We start from the raw sequence: 14,283 nt of genomic DNA on the forward strand, positions 1-14,283 counted from the left end.
CAGTGTCCCTCTTGGGTATTTCTGGGTTTATCTGGATCCTCGTTTATCCCCAAGGACCTTCCTTCCACCTATAGATTGAGTTGACCCACAACGTATTCACTCTAGGTTAATGGGAGTAGGAAATGCAACCTGGTCCTTGAAAAAACTCTACAGCTAACTAAATAAATTCAATCGGTGACCATTTCCTAACTATGCAAAATAACTTAAATTTCATGAACATATTCTTTCTTCATTTTAAGAAAAACAAAGAGATCTGCCTAAAAATGTGATGAAATCTCTGGCTCAAAATATAATATTGGGGCAAGACTACAGTGATGGTAAAAAGATCAGTGGTTGCCAGGGGTTGAGGAGGAGGGGAGGGAAATGAAAGATGGAGAGGTGAAGCACAGATGAAACTATTCTGTTTGAAACTGTAATGGTGGATATATACATTATACTTTAGTCAAAATCCATGGAAGATCCATACCAAAGAGTGAGACTTAAGGTAAATTGTGGACTACAGTTAATAACAATGTATTAATATTGGAACATTAATTGTAATAAACATACCACACTAGTGAAAGATTTGTATTTGGTTGTTCCCTTGTCATTGAGTTTTAAGAGTTCCTCATATATCCTGGATACACATTCTTTATCAGATACATATTTTGCAAATATTTTCTCCCAGTGTGTGGCTTGTCTTCATTTTCTCAACAATGTTCTTCAAAAAGTAGAAGCTTTTAATTTTGATGAAACCTAACTTACTATTTTTTTCTTTTGTAGATCATGTTTTTTTATCATTTCCTATAAATCTTTATCTTACCCAAGATCACAAAAATTTTTCTTCTATGTTTCCTTCTAGTTTTATAGCTTTAGATTTTACATTTAGGTCTAGTTAATCTTTTTGAGTTAATGTTTGCATATAATATGAGGAATGGGTCAAAGTTCATTGTTTTGCATGTGGATATTCCATTGTTCCAGCACAATTTATTGGAAGGAAGTTCCCTTCTCCACTAAACTGTCTTTGCACTTTTTTTCAGAAATCAATTGACTATATATGAGTCTAATTTTGGACTCTCTATTCTATTCCATCCATCTATGTGTCTATCTTTTTGTCAATATTACACTGTCTTGATTACAGTAATTTTAAAATAAGTCTTAGGGCTTCCCCGGTGGCACAGTGGTTGAGAGTCCGCCTGCCGATGCAGGGGGCACAGGTTCGTGCCCCGGTCCAGGAGGGTCCCGCATGCCACGGAGCGGCTGGGCCCGTGAGCCATGGGCGCTGGGCCTGCACGTCCGGAGACTGTGCTCCACAATGGGAGAGGCCACAGCAGTGAGAGGCCCACGTACCGAAAAAAAAAAAAAAAGTAGTATGAGTCCTACCACTTTGTTCTGCTTTTCAAAAATTGTTTAGGTTAATCTAGTTCCTTTGTCTTTTCATGTACATTTTAGAATCAACTTGTCAATTTCTTTTTTAAACACAGATGCATACAGATGTTGAATTATAATGCTGTACACCTGAAACATATAATTTTTAAAAATTGCTGCTAGATTTCTATTGGGATTGAGTTGAAACTAAGAACAGTTTAGGAGAATTGACATCTTAACAATATTAAATTTTCCAATCCATGAATATTGTATTTATCTACATTTATTTAGGTCTTCTTTGATTTCTTTCATGAATATTTTTAACTGTCAGAATATATATCTTGCATGTGTCAGTAGATTTTTACCTAAGTATTTCATGTTTTGGGTGCTCTTGTAAACTGTATTTTTTGAAATTTCAATTTCTGATTGTTCAATGTAGATATCTAAAGATTAAATTGATTTTGCTATATTTATTGATGTTCTATTTTCAATGACCAGTTTCTCCCTGAACATTGTGTATAATCTAGAACACTGGTCCTCAAACCTGGCTGAGCCTCAGAATCGCCTACAAAACTGTAAATACACAGATTCCCAGACCACATGTCCCCAAAGTTCTTATTCTATAGTTCTGGGGTGGACCTAAAAATTTATGTTTACAAAGCTTCCCTGGGTAATTCTGATTGTGGAGAGGTTTGGGAATCATCATAAAGCATTTGTAGATATAAGTGATTTCATAGATAAGACAGACATGACAGGAGCATAATTCATTTCCCATACTGACACTACTAACCTACGCTCATTGGGCAACTTCAGTTGGATTTCCAGTGATAGATTTGCAGTAATAAGTCTTTTCTGAAACCAAACCAGTTCTTTTTAACCAGTGGCATGCATCTGTTGGAAATTGTGCCACATTACTAACTGGGGTTAGAAGCTCATTAAAATTTAGTCTATGGCCATGCTTGGCCAGATTAGCACAATATAGCTAACTATTTGAACAAGCTATACACAATTGCTTTGGTGGGGGAAGCAAATAAGGGGACACTGGCTGAAAAAGTAATAAAATGTGGTTAAATTCTAGAAAGGTTTGCCAAGATAAAGTATGATGATAAAGGGGTTGTTGAGTACAAGGGGTACAAAGTCATATTTAAGTAGTTTGTCAAGAGGGTGGGAATGGCTGTATGAACAGGGCATTGAGATATCTCTTAGAAGAACCCAGAAGCAGGAAGTGCAAACTGGCCTCCCGGGGGACCTGGAGAAGGATAAAGAAAGCCAGCAGGATCCTCGGCAGTTCCTCTTCTCCGTCCGTCCACACAGCTGTTTCTGGCTTCTCTCTCTGTCTTGTTTTCTTCCTGCACAGCAGCTTTCTCAGCTCCCTCTCAACCAAAAAAATCCTTCAAGGAGATCCACACCCTACATCTACATGACTCCAGAAGTCAAATCAATGCCCAACTAAGCAGTTCTCAGGTCAGATTACGAGACTGGCTTCAGTTAGATGATGTGACCATCTCTTAATATTGACTGATGGTGGCTTTGGGAAAGGATCCTCTAGAAAGAGATTGAGTAAAGCATGCAATTTGATTAACATCTGCCATATATGGAATCTCCTAAGAAGTACAAATTATGGCCATATAGTGACATAAAGTGTTCCTACCATGTCATGTCATGCTGTGATGATATGTCCCATAGAAGTATACCTATTTTGAATTTTCTAATAAACTAAGAACAGCATTTGCTAAATAAAACTCTAATGCTTGTAAAGAAAACATTCTGTTCTCAACACACAGAGTTGAAATTTAGTCTGCTATTTTTTAACCTGAGCATCGCAGAAACAGTACTGGGGTAATTAAAATTAAATTACTTTTAAATAAATGAGCTGACTACATAACAAGGCCATGGAAATAAGGCCATTTACTTGAATACTATGCTATTTTTTTTCTTCTTTTTCATTGCTTGTCAGATTACAGTGGTTTCCAGATTATATCTCGGAGTTCAGTCAAGTTGGGCATGAGGCTTGGCATTCGTTACAGAGCTACTTCCATCTCTGTAAGTAATGTAAGGGGAAGGAAGGTTTTTACATGTCACATAGCAAGTGTTCTAGAAATGTTGGAACCAGCATACACACTCTCCAGAATTAAGTCTTAGGTCATAGCAACCAGGTTGTTAGGGGTAGAATAGGGTCCTATCAAGATCTACACCTCACTTTATAGAAGAGGAGATTGAGGGCTCCGGGGATTATAACGTTGCCTACGGTCTTGCTCTGAGGTACTGGCAGGACTGGTTGGGGCAGAATACTGATTTTTGAGTCCCAGCTGAGCTACCTTTTGTGAAACCACGTTTTTCCACTTAAAAGCTCTGAGGAGGAAAAAAAATAACAACAGTAAGCTTTTAGGGATTCTGTGAGAACTGTTCCACATGTAGATGTATTTTTTATGTATTTGTGGGAGCATGTGAGCTCCACGTCCTTCTATTCTGCCATCTTGACCTTCAACAGTAGGCTTTTAAAAACCAAGGCTGTTGTTCTCCCCAAAGAAACAAACCTGAACAAGGTTTCTTCAGCTCTCATTCTACTGCTGAGTCCCACATCTATCTCACTATGTTCCTCTCCTCCAGCATCTGGGTGCCCAGCCTAGACTCCTTATCCACTGTTTTTATTAGAATGTGACTTTAATCTTCAAAGAATTATGTCAGTGTTGCTGGTATTCTTATAAATGCATCTAGACTTTACAAATGATAACCTAGAATAATGACTCACATAACTAAAATATTTATATATAAATACATAAGGCACTAGAAAAAGAAACCATCTTAGTAAGAATTTTAATAACTTAACTTATGATTTAGCTCTTCCCAGAGTTGACACTGATGAGTGTTATGGACTGAATTGTTCTCCCCACAAAATGCATACACTGAAGTCTTAACCCCAATGTGACTGTATTTGGAGACAGTGAAACCGCTAGATGGTATTTTGGGGGGCCCTGAAGAGCTCCGGTTCTTTATGTCTCAGCACAGAAAGAATTCAGTGAGAGGCAAAGTGATAGATAAGAAGTGATTTATTAGAATAGGATGCTTGTGAGGCTTACAAGTGGGTAGGCGATCATTGCACTGCCCTGAGTACTTAGTGGGTTGCATTTTTATAATCAAAGAAAAAGAGGGGAGAGGGAGAAGACCACCTTCTTCCTTGTTCTTCGAGCCTTCCATCATTAACTCCTCCTACATGTCAGGTGGGGGAGTTTTTGACCCTATATGACTCATCTGGACAGTCAGGGAGCTATGGAAAAATTATTTCAGGTCTCAGTATAATGAGGGCCTTTCACTTTGAAATGTCACCTTTCCCTAAATTATTGTTTTTATGTGTGCACAGAGCATGTCCTAGGGGTCATTAACTTGTTGACATCACTGGGCAGGATGTAGGCCTTAATTTTCCACTATTGTTTTATTGTCTTGAGGCATGACTTGTGCCTCCATTGCATGTTTTTTTTTAATTTATTTATTTATTATTATTTTTAACATCTTTATTGGAGTATAATTGCTCTACAGTGTGTGTTAGTTTCTGCTTAATAACAAATGAACCAGCTATACATATACATATATCCCCATATCTCCTCCCTCTTGCGTATCCCTCCCACCCTCCCTATCCCACCCCTCTAGGTGGTCACAAAGCACCGAGCTGATCTCCCTGTGCTATGTGGCTGCTTCCCACTAGCTATCGATTTTACATTTGGTAGTGTATATATGTCCATGCCACTCTCTCACTTCATCCCAGCTTACCCTTCCCCCTCCCCGTGTCCTCAAGTCCATTCTCTATGTCATTGCATGGTTTTGTTGCTAAGCAAGTTAGCTTAGTTTTGTTGTTAGGCAAGCCTGTCTGGCTTTGATGCTAAACGACTTGCTCTGCTTCGTAAGTCAAGCAAGCCGACATTGTTTCAGTATTTTTCCCATTACTTTCTTGAGTGATCATTAACTCCCTTCAGTCTCCCAAATCCCCCTAAGTTTCATGCTCTAGCTATTGTACAATCCCCTAGTGGGATTTCTGGAATAACTATTTGATTATCCTACTCTATTCCTATCAACAGGGCATATAACAAAGTAATTAAGGTTAAATAAGGTGACCAGGGTGGAGCCCTAATCCAACAGGATTGGTGTCTTTATAAGAAGAGAAAGAGACACCATCTCAATCTCTCTCTCTACACATGCACAGAGGAAAGGCCATGTGAGGATAAGTGAGAGGACAGCCATCAGCAACCCAGGAAGAGTGGTCTCACCAGAAACCAACCTTGGCATCTTGATCTTGGATTCCAGCCTTCAGAACTGTGAGAAAATAAATGTCTCTAGGTTAAGCCACAAGTCTATGGTATTTTGTTGTGGTCCAAGCTGGCCAATACAATAAACAAGGCTGTAGACTATGTTGCAGATGATAAAATGTTTTCTGAACTCCTATACAAGGCATCTCTAATGAAAGAGTAACATAAGCATATCTCTAGAGCTTATTCTAGTATATATTTTTTAAAGTTTATTTTCAATTTCCAAGGTTAGCACTTCAAAACCTTATGAGAAAGTAATATAGTTGTGTGTGGCTTCTTTCTACTACAAAACTTTTGCCAGATTTTTTTAGCATGTTTTACTTTTTTAATTTTATATTTATTTCAGATGTATCATTTACCAACACTATTCCATTGGATCACCTTTCATATTATTTTTCCAACAGTTTGGGAATTTCATCAAATATTGTGACCCTTAATCTTCTTTTCCTAAAATCTAAGTACTATGTCTTAGAAAACCCTATTTTTTCATTATATACAAAATTTAGGCAGTTTAATTTCTTTTTTATCTTGATCCTTGAAAATGAGCTTTTATGCCTGTTGCATAAGCCTATTACATTAAAGAGATACTACCTGTCTCATCTTTCCTTATATGCAGACCCCACTCCTAAATTACAGGAGGATCCATACTGACAATACTTATTAACTTACTCCTGAAAGATACAAAATCTCTAAATCACAGTACATTCCCTTTTCAGCAATAAATCCTGAAGTCGTACAAAAAGTTGCCATTAGTTGTACTACCCATCCCCAGGGCATTTGTGTGGGAAAGCTGTTAAGGGCATTTTACAGGCTGGTAAATTGAAAAGCAAGATTGTGTGAATTTATTTTCAGTATCATGCTGAAGGATCACAGTGAAATATTCCACTCTTAGTCTCTCTTGTACATTTCCATTTTCCATTACCTGACTGTTAAAAGATGATGCAAATATACTTGATTGATTGAGATCAAGGAAGAAAATGTCCACCAACTTTTCATAGTTGTAACAGGTAAACGTGCTCCAAAAGATCTTTGAATCTACAGATAGGGATTAAAAATACAGAAAAATGTAGCAGTTATGATGTTCACATTCACTTTAGCACGTGTTATTTTATACAGGGCATTTAAACACATCAAAAATTAGGACAAAACATGATTTGAGGAAGACTGGCATTCATTGCTATTCTGAAGAGCATAACATTAATTTTCCACGTCATCGTTAGGTGATGTTAGCTAAATCGGACAGTATGACTTTGATTGCCCCCGTTCACACAATCTGGTCTGATTATTTTGACTGCATGTTATCATGTGCATGAAAGTCATGTCAAATGGGTTTCCCAGAAATAAAAGCCAGAAACAAACATGAATCTGCAGTGACCACGTTAACTCCCGGCTCGAATCCTGACTTCCTGTGAAAGACAGTAAAATCCTCCATTAATTTCCCTTTCCAAACTCTCTCTTCCTCTTTTTTTTTTTTTTTTTAAACCTCCACAGAATCCTGTGCTCTAATCAGCCCTTCCTCCTTCTTCATGTTCTATGAATATGGCATTTGTTCCAGGCTGCTCTCAGAGTGAAGTCTTTACTATAAAGGATTCTTTACTATAATTTCCCTGGTTCTCCAGCTTCATCGCTTCCTGTTCTGGCACACACCCCACCCTAGCCAAACTGAGACACGTGACGAGCTCTCCCTTCTCTCTTTCCTCTTGCTCTCACGGAAGGATTCCATCTGCCTGGAAGGTTCTTCCTCTGGCTAATTCCTTCTTGTCTTAAGATTCCTGTTGGGCATTAGCAATGCTGGGAAAATTTTCTATGTCCTTTTGTTTCTCCCCCTGGCTGTGTGGTGCCGCTTTCCTCTGAGATCAAGGAGCATCCCTCGCTCAGACCCAAAATGTTACTTCCCACCATGTCTACACACATGCGAGGGCCTGTTCTACTTTTAACTCTAGAACAGGGACTACGTCTTTTATCTCTATGGCCACCTCACTTAGAACAATGAGTGGAAGAGTAAATGTTTATTAAATGATTGTGTCTATGTTTAAATTCTCCCCCCACCCTTGCCCCAAATCGCCTCCTTCCTTTTGTTCGCCCATCTTAATCTTTCTACTCTCCCCAAATCCCACTTAAGCCCCATCCTTCTAGAAAGCACTTTTCCTTCTCTGTTTTTCTAGAGCATGTGGTTTGTACATTTAACTATTTATTTTGTGGAAGTCTCATAGACTCAAACCAGACTAGAAGACTTTCTAGGTAAATGTTGCCTCTTTGTTACTTCTGTACAGCCATAAAAGGTTCCTAATACTCATTGGATGATTTGCCTGAATGGGGAATAAAACACTCTGGAAAAAGGGTAGAGGGTCAACGCCTTCAAAAGAATAATGATCTGTACAAGGCCACGGTACCTTTTCAAAATAAAATAATTCCCTTTGTTTAGTATAATCACTATTATCATCATTAGTGTTTTTTATTATTTTTTTTAATTTACCAAATAAAACACATCTATCCTGAAGTCAAGAAAAGCAATAATACTAGTGACATGCTTTGAGCGCTTTTGTTAGTCAGAACCCTGGTCTATTACATGCCCAAGTCTTTAATATGCATGAAACAATATTCTCCGATGCAACAGAAAATTAAAGAAATACATTAAAGCATTCATTCTGAATGAAAATACATGGACAAGGCAATTCCCAAGACTCAGAGCAACTACAGTGAGGAATATAAGCTGAAATAAGTCATTTCTCCCCCAGAGGAATTCTATGGAGATTGTTTTCAATTTTTGGTTTTAAATCTAAGAAGTTATGGCATAGGGAGTTGAAAAATAAGGTTTCTGACTTGTTCACATACATGTTCTGGTGTGTGTTTTTTTGTTTGTTTTTTAGGGGTGAGGATTATTCGTTGATAATTTCACCACAGGACCTATTTGTGGTTAAAGTGCCGGGAGCCTCCTATGTGCCCTTCTAGGCTACTAGCTGCTTAGAGGTTTTTCTGAACCTCAGTTTTCTAATCTTTCAAATAGGAACAATAAAATCTTCTTTGCTTACCCCAAAGCAAAGTAGCGTTGTGGGCTGGAGTGGGGCTGGGAGATCAGATATAAGGAGTTAGACATTTTCAAAGCAAATCCAAAGGCAAGACATTAAGATTCACCTGTTCCCACAGTTTGGGATCCCCCAAAACTGAATTTACAAACATCTGTATTAAATCATGAGACTAGCGCCAATATATGCCTAATGCAGGCTTACAGTAAAACTTGCTTTGCTTATCTACAGGGTGAGGAATTATTGTTGGGCTACCTAACACAGTTGGCAGGAAGTATGAAGCCCTGAACTGTATTCTTCTTACAACCAATCAATCAATAAATATATATTCATTAGGTGGTATACACAGGCAAATAGAATGGGCACTGTATGCAGTTTTCCCAGTCCCCAGGATCAGAATATATGTTCAAAGACATATGGCATGTATGTTAATTAAAAATCCACCCAATGTAGTTGTACAGGGGTGGGGAAGCAGGGTGGGTCAGGAATCTGGAGGAGAGACTGCTTGAGATGAAACCAGAAAAGATAGTGGATTCGTTTCCTAGGGTTTCCTTAACAAAGACCACAGGCTGGGTGGCTTAAACGACAGAAATTTATTTCCTTATGGTTCTGGAGGCTGGAAGTCCAAGATCAAAGTGTCGGCAGAGTGAGTTCTCCTGAGGCCTCTCTCCTTGGCTTGTAGAGGCTGCCTTCTCCCGGTGTCCTCACGTAGTCAGCCTTCTGTGTGTGCTGCGTCCTGATCTCCTCTTCTTATATGGACCCCAGTCATATGGGTTTAGGACCCACCTTGAAGACCTCATGTTAGCTTAATCACCTCTTTAAAGGCCCGTCTCTAAATACAGCCACTTTCTGAGGCACTGGGGTTAGCAATTCAATATATGAATTTTAGGGGGACAAAATTTAGGCTCTAATACGTATAATTCAGATACTAGGGGGAAGGGAGGGAAGGCATTCCGTGCAGGGAGAAGGTTCAGATGCAGAAAGGTGCAGGGGCAGTGAGTAAACCAGCATCATACAACTCAAATCAATAATATGCTTCACAAGCACCAGGATGCATTGTTTTATTTAATCTTCACAGTAGACATGAAAGAGAGAGATGATTCTTTTCAAATTAGAAAACAGAGATTTAAGTGGCTTGCTGCTTACCTCGCTCCTCAAACTTAGTGTACTTGGGGATCTTATTCAAGAGCAGATTCTTCTTCATCAGGTCTGGAGCAAAGCCTGAGAATCAGCATTTCTCACAAACTCTCAGTGATGTTGAGGCAAGTGATCTGTGACTACACTCAACTAGCAAGGGTGCAGGAGACAGAGGGCAGATAGGAGGGGGTCATATTTTAACAGTTGGAACTTGACCTTACGGTATTGAATCTGCTGTCTCAGATCATGAGTTAGATTAGGTATCATCTTGCCAAAAAATCATACGTAGTGATACTTTCCCAGTTTAGAAAAAATTTAAGATTTTTGAATTAGGTGGGATTTTCTCCATTAAAATTTTTTCTCCCAGAAAATTTTCTTTAAACACTTAACATTTAACTAAAATGAAAATACAAGCAGCAGGAAACTTCCAGAAAAAGGATTTGAAAGTATCCAATCATGCTCAGCTTGACAGCATGTTCTTTTGTTTTTGTTTTTGTTTTGCGGTACGCGGGCCTCTCACTGTTGTGGCCTATCCCGTTGCGGGGCACAGGCTCCGGACGCGCAGGCTCAGCGGCCATGGCTCACGGGCCCAGCCTCTCCGTGGCATGTGGGATCTTCCCGGACCGGGACACAAACCCGTGTCCCCTGCATCAGCAGGCGGACTCTCAACCACTGCGCCACCAGGGAAGCCCGACAGCATGTTCTTAAGAGAGATGTTTGCTCATGTCTGTGATTTTGATATTATATGCAATAGACAATCTTCCTCCTACAAGTATTATCCTTAGTGTGTTTAATGGAATTAAATACATCATGACTCTATGGTGCTCTTCAAACCCTGTGGTGCTCCCAGACCCCTAGCTGAATAAGCTGGGAGTGACTCTGTAGGAGAAAAAGGGCCACTGAGGGCTAGAGACCAGGGAGTGGCTTGATGAGAGCAGTGTCTGGGGAGACTGACTATGGGAACTTCTGCAAGATGGGTGAGAGGGAAAGAGAGATAGATAGCAAATGAATGCAGTTATGAAGCTTTGAGCAAGGGTGGTGATAGAAAGGGGAGGATGGAGGCTGCATTGTCCGGATTGGGGGCCTGAAATCAGCTGGACAATACGACGGGTCTTATGTTTTGAAGGCATGAGTGGAGTGCCAACTGGTCATGCTTTTCAAGAGACTTCAGTTAAGAAACTGACCCCGGGGGAAACTGCCTCATAAGATTTTAAGGTGTATTAACAATTCATGGTTAGAATTAGCCTGGGAAATAAATATAGTGGAAATATCCTTATAAGTAATTGTAAAGATGCTTTCGAAGTACCCATTTCCCTAAGATAGGCTCCATAGAAAAAGGAGTTGGGAGGATTCAGAAGAGGTGTCCATGATCAATTAAATGTTAGACACGATAGCCCCTCTTTAGAGATGTGCAATGCTCATTCGTTTATTAAAAGTTCTGAAAATCCCACTATTAACAAATACACTAAAATCCCTGTCGAGCTTTAACACAGCATTTCCTTAATTGACCACATGACTCTTTTTTTGATAAACACTCCACTAACATCCGGCTCAGCTAGTGTTTCAAGAAGCATATCGTAGAAAACACTGTTCTAAATCAACTAGCTGAACAAATACTTTTGTTCTTTGTAGTTTGTAAACTCTTATATCAAAATTCACCCTTTTGTAATATTTGTATTAAGACATGAGACCCAAACTCTGGGTCCCGAATTCTCATGCTGGAAATGGATCGTCATGATGAACTTCTAAATGGTCAGTCATTTATTATTTAACACACGGCTATTGAATATTCACTTCTGGGGGAGGCACTGTCCTAGGACTTTGGTGGTATCTACTAAAGTATAGCCTTGGTGTTCAAAATCTCTAAAAGGGAGAAAAGAAGACTGTAAGTAAGTACAACCAGGAAACCAAGAGAGGAAGGAAGAAAGATGATGTGTTTTTGGAAAGGGTTAGATCATAGACAGTCAAGAGGATCAAAAGAAACATCAGGTGAGATTTGAATGGGACGGTTTGACAAGAGATCGTGGGTGGCAGGGGGGAGGGTAAGGTAATCATGTAACATCATTCAAACCTAAACACTTTCGAAAGTGAAAGAAGGTAGACTGATAATCACTCCAGGGAAATAGGCAGAAGCTGGTCAGTCTAGTTTAAGGGGAAGAAATGAGTCAGACCGTCTATTTAAAGAGACCCCTGGGGAGAACAGAGAATAGCGAATGGTCTAACCAGACCAGGAGGACATTGGGCTGGTGATCTGGCCCCCAGTGACCTCTCAATTTCGTCTTCTACCCCTCAGTCTCCAGCCTGGGCAGTGTCCCCCTCACACCACACAAGCCCTTCTCAGGATCCTTGCACTCGAGTCTCTCAGATGTCCACATGGCGAGTGCCTTTACTTCACTGATAGCCAAACAAAACATCCTTGCTGTGCCCGTCTGAGAATGACGGCTTGTCACTGACATGAGTGATGACCTCCGATTTGTGGTTTAAAACGACCACTGTTGACTGCTGTGTGGGGAGTGGACGGGCTGGGTAGAAGCAGAGATCTGGGAGGAGGGCAGTGCCCTTGTCCAGGTAAAGGAATAAAAGATGGACTCTAAGAAGCTTGGTTTAGCAGCCACGCAAGAAACCAAGAGTGAGACCAGTAGGGGGGTTGGCTCATTTAGACAAGAGGGTTTGAAACCTGAATTAGGACTGTGACATTTGCTGTGACAACAGCAAATGAAGGATGGAAGTGACATGCTTGGTATCTGACTGTACTTGGAAGAACGAAGAAAGCCAGGTACCCTTGACGAGTGTGTGAGAAGTGTTTTGAAGATGACAAAATCCATCGGACTGGGTGGTGAGGTCATTTTCTGCGATGTGAACCACATTTCAAGACAACTGGAGAATGGTGAAGGAGAGTCAGCGAGCACTGACTGTTTTTTCAAGAAATGGACAAACAGTCGTGATAGCTTGAAGGAGAAGCCGAATTTAAAGAAGAAATGTTCAAATGTGGGGATACCTGAGTTTGCTTGAAGCCTGAAGGAAAACTGTTTATGGAAAGTAGTGACGAATTCCTGTAACAGGACCCAGGAAATGGGGGCCGCCCCAGTGTTGTCCCCATGTCACAAATCTAAACCTATATCCTGCACTTCCTGGAAACGCCTGGCAAGGAGACCTAACACACACCAATCACAAGCCTCCAACTCAGCCTCAGCCAGCTCACCTGACCCTAAAACACAGGATCTGCTCGCCTTGTAAGGAAATCCCCAGCCTCCTAGCCAATCACGCCTTGTTTCCACGTTGCCTCTTCTAATGCTGTATAAACCTTGCTCTGGCCCACATCCCTCAGGAAGAGAGCCCCATGCTTGTGAGGCACTGTACTCCCCCAATCCATGCATGGTTCTCCCTTGAGTAAAGGACCTCAAACTCGTTACTAGGTTGTTTTAGTTTTGTCATTTGACGGAAGTAACTTGAAGAAGCCGGAGAGATGAGACAAGTGATGGAACAAAGTCTTGGGGAAAGTGGAAACCAGACCAGCGCCAATGATGGTGGGTTCCTTCTGGAGAGCCTCCTTCCTCTGAGACAGGAGGGCAAGAAGAAAAGGAAGGAACTATAAGCCATGCTGGATATAGAGAGGGTTGGGGTTAATGAGATCCACACAATCTCAAAGAATTGACAGGCAAGGTGACTTGGAGAGAGGGCAGGCTGGGAGAGTACCTCGGAACTTGAAGTGAATGGAGTCCATCAGTGATGGGCACCAGGGTGAACTCTGAAGCTACAAAGATAGAAATGCACACAGTCTCCATCCTCAGGAAGCTTACGATCTAGCCAAAGTCTGAGCCCAGCATGTTCTCAGGTCTTCAATGGTTGACCCAAGAATTCGGTGCACTCTAGATAAAAGCCATCCGCAAAACAGTGTGCAAGGGTAGCATTTGTAAGTCTCTGGACAGCAAAGCTGGACATCAGGGCACATGGACCACCTAGATGGTATTTTTTAGATGGTATTTTTATTAGATATTAAATAATGGCAAATTAAATTTATTGATTTGCATTGCAACTCATCACAGGTATTTTTTACATACACTATTTGCATAAGCAATGGTATCTTTGCTATGCCAACCCTCTCCACTGTAAATTATTTCTCTGTGTGCATCCTCACTGTAGAGTAGAAAAGGTAAACTGAAAACATTCCAGGAGTGAGAGTTAAGACTGGCTATAAAATGCCTTCTGACTTCAAAAAAAATATGTATCTGGGCCAAATAAATGGAATTCTGTACAAACATAGCGTTTTCCTAAAAATATCTCGCAAATAAGAGAACCATGAATACAAAGTTTTAAATATGAATAAAAGAGGGAGTGAAAAACATTATGTTAGTCTGTAATGACGAATAATTTCCAATTCATCAAAGAGCTACTTTCATTTTTTTTCTCAATGAGGAAACAAATATGTTAGCCGATTTTTTAAGAAAGCAGTTTCAGACACCCCACAACTT

Source organism: Mesoplodon bidens (assembly GCF_964165515.1).
Source record: "Mesoplodon bidens genome assembly, chromosome: 10".
In the NCBI taxonomy this organism is placed as follows: Eukaryota; Metazoa; Chordata; class Mammalia; order Artiodactyla; family Ziphiidae; genus Mesoplodon; species Mesoplodon bidens.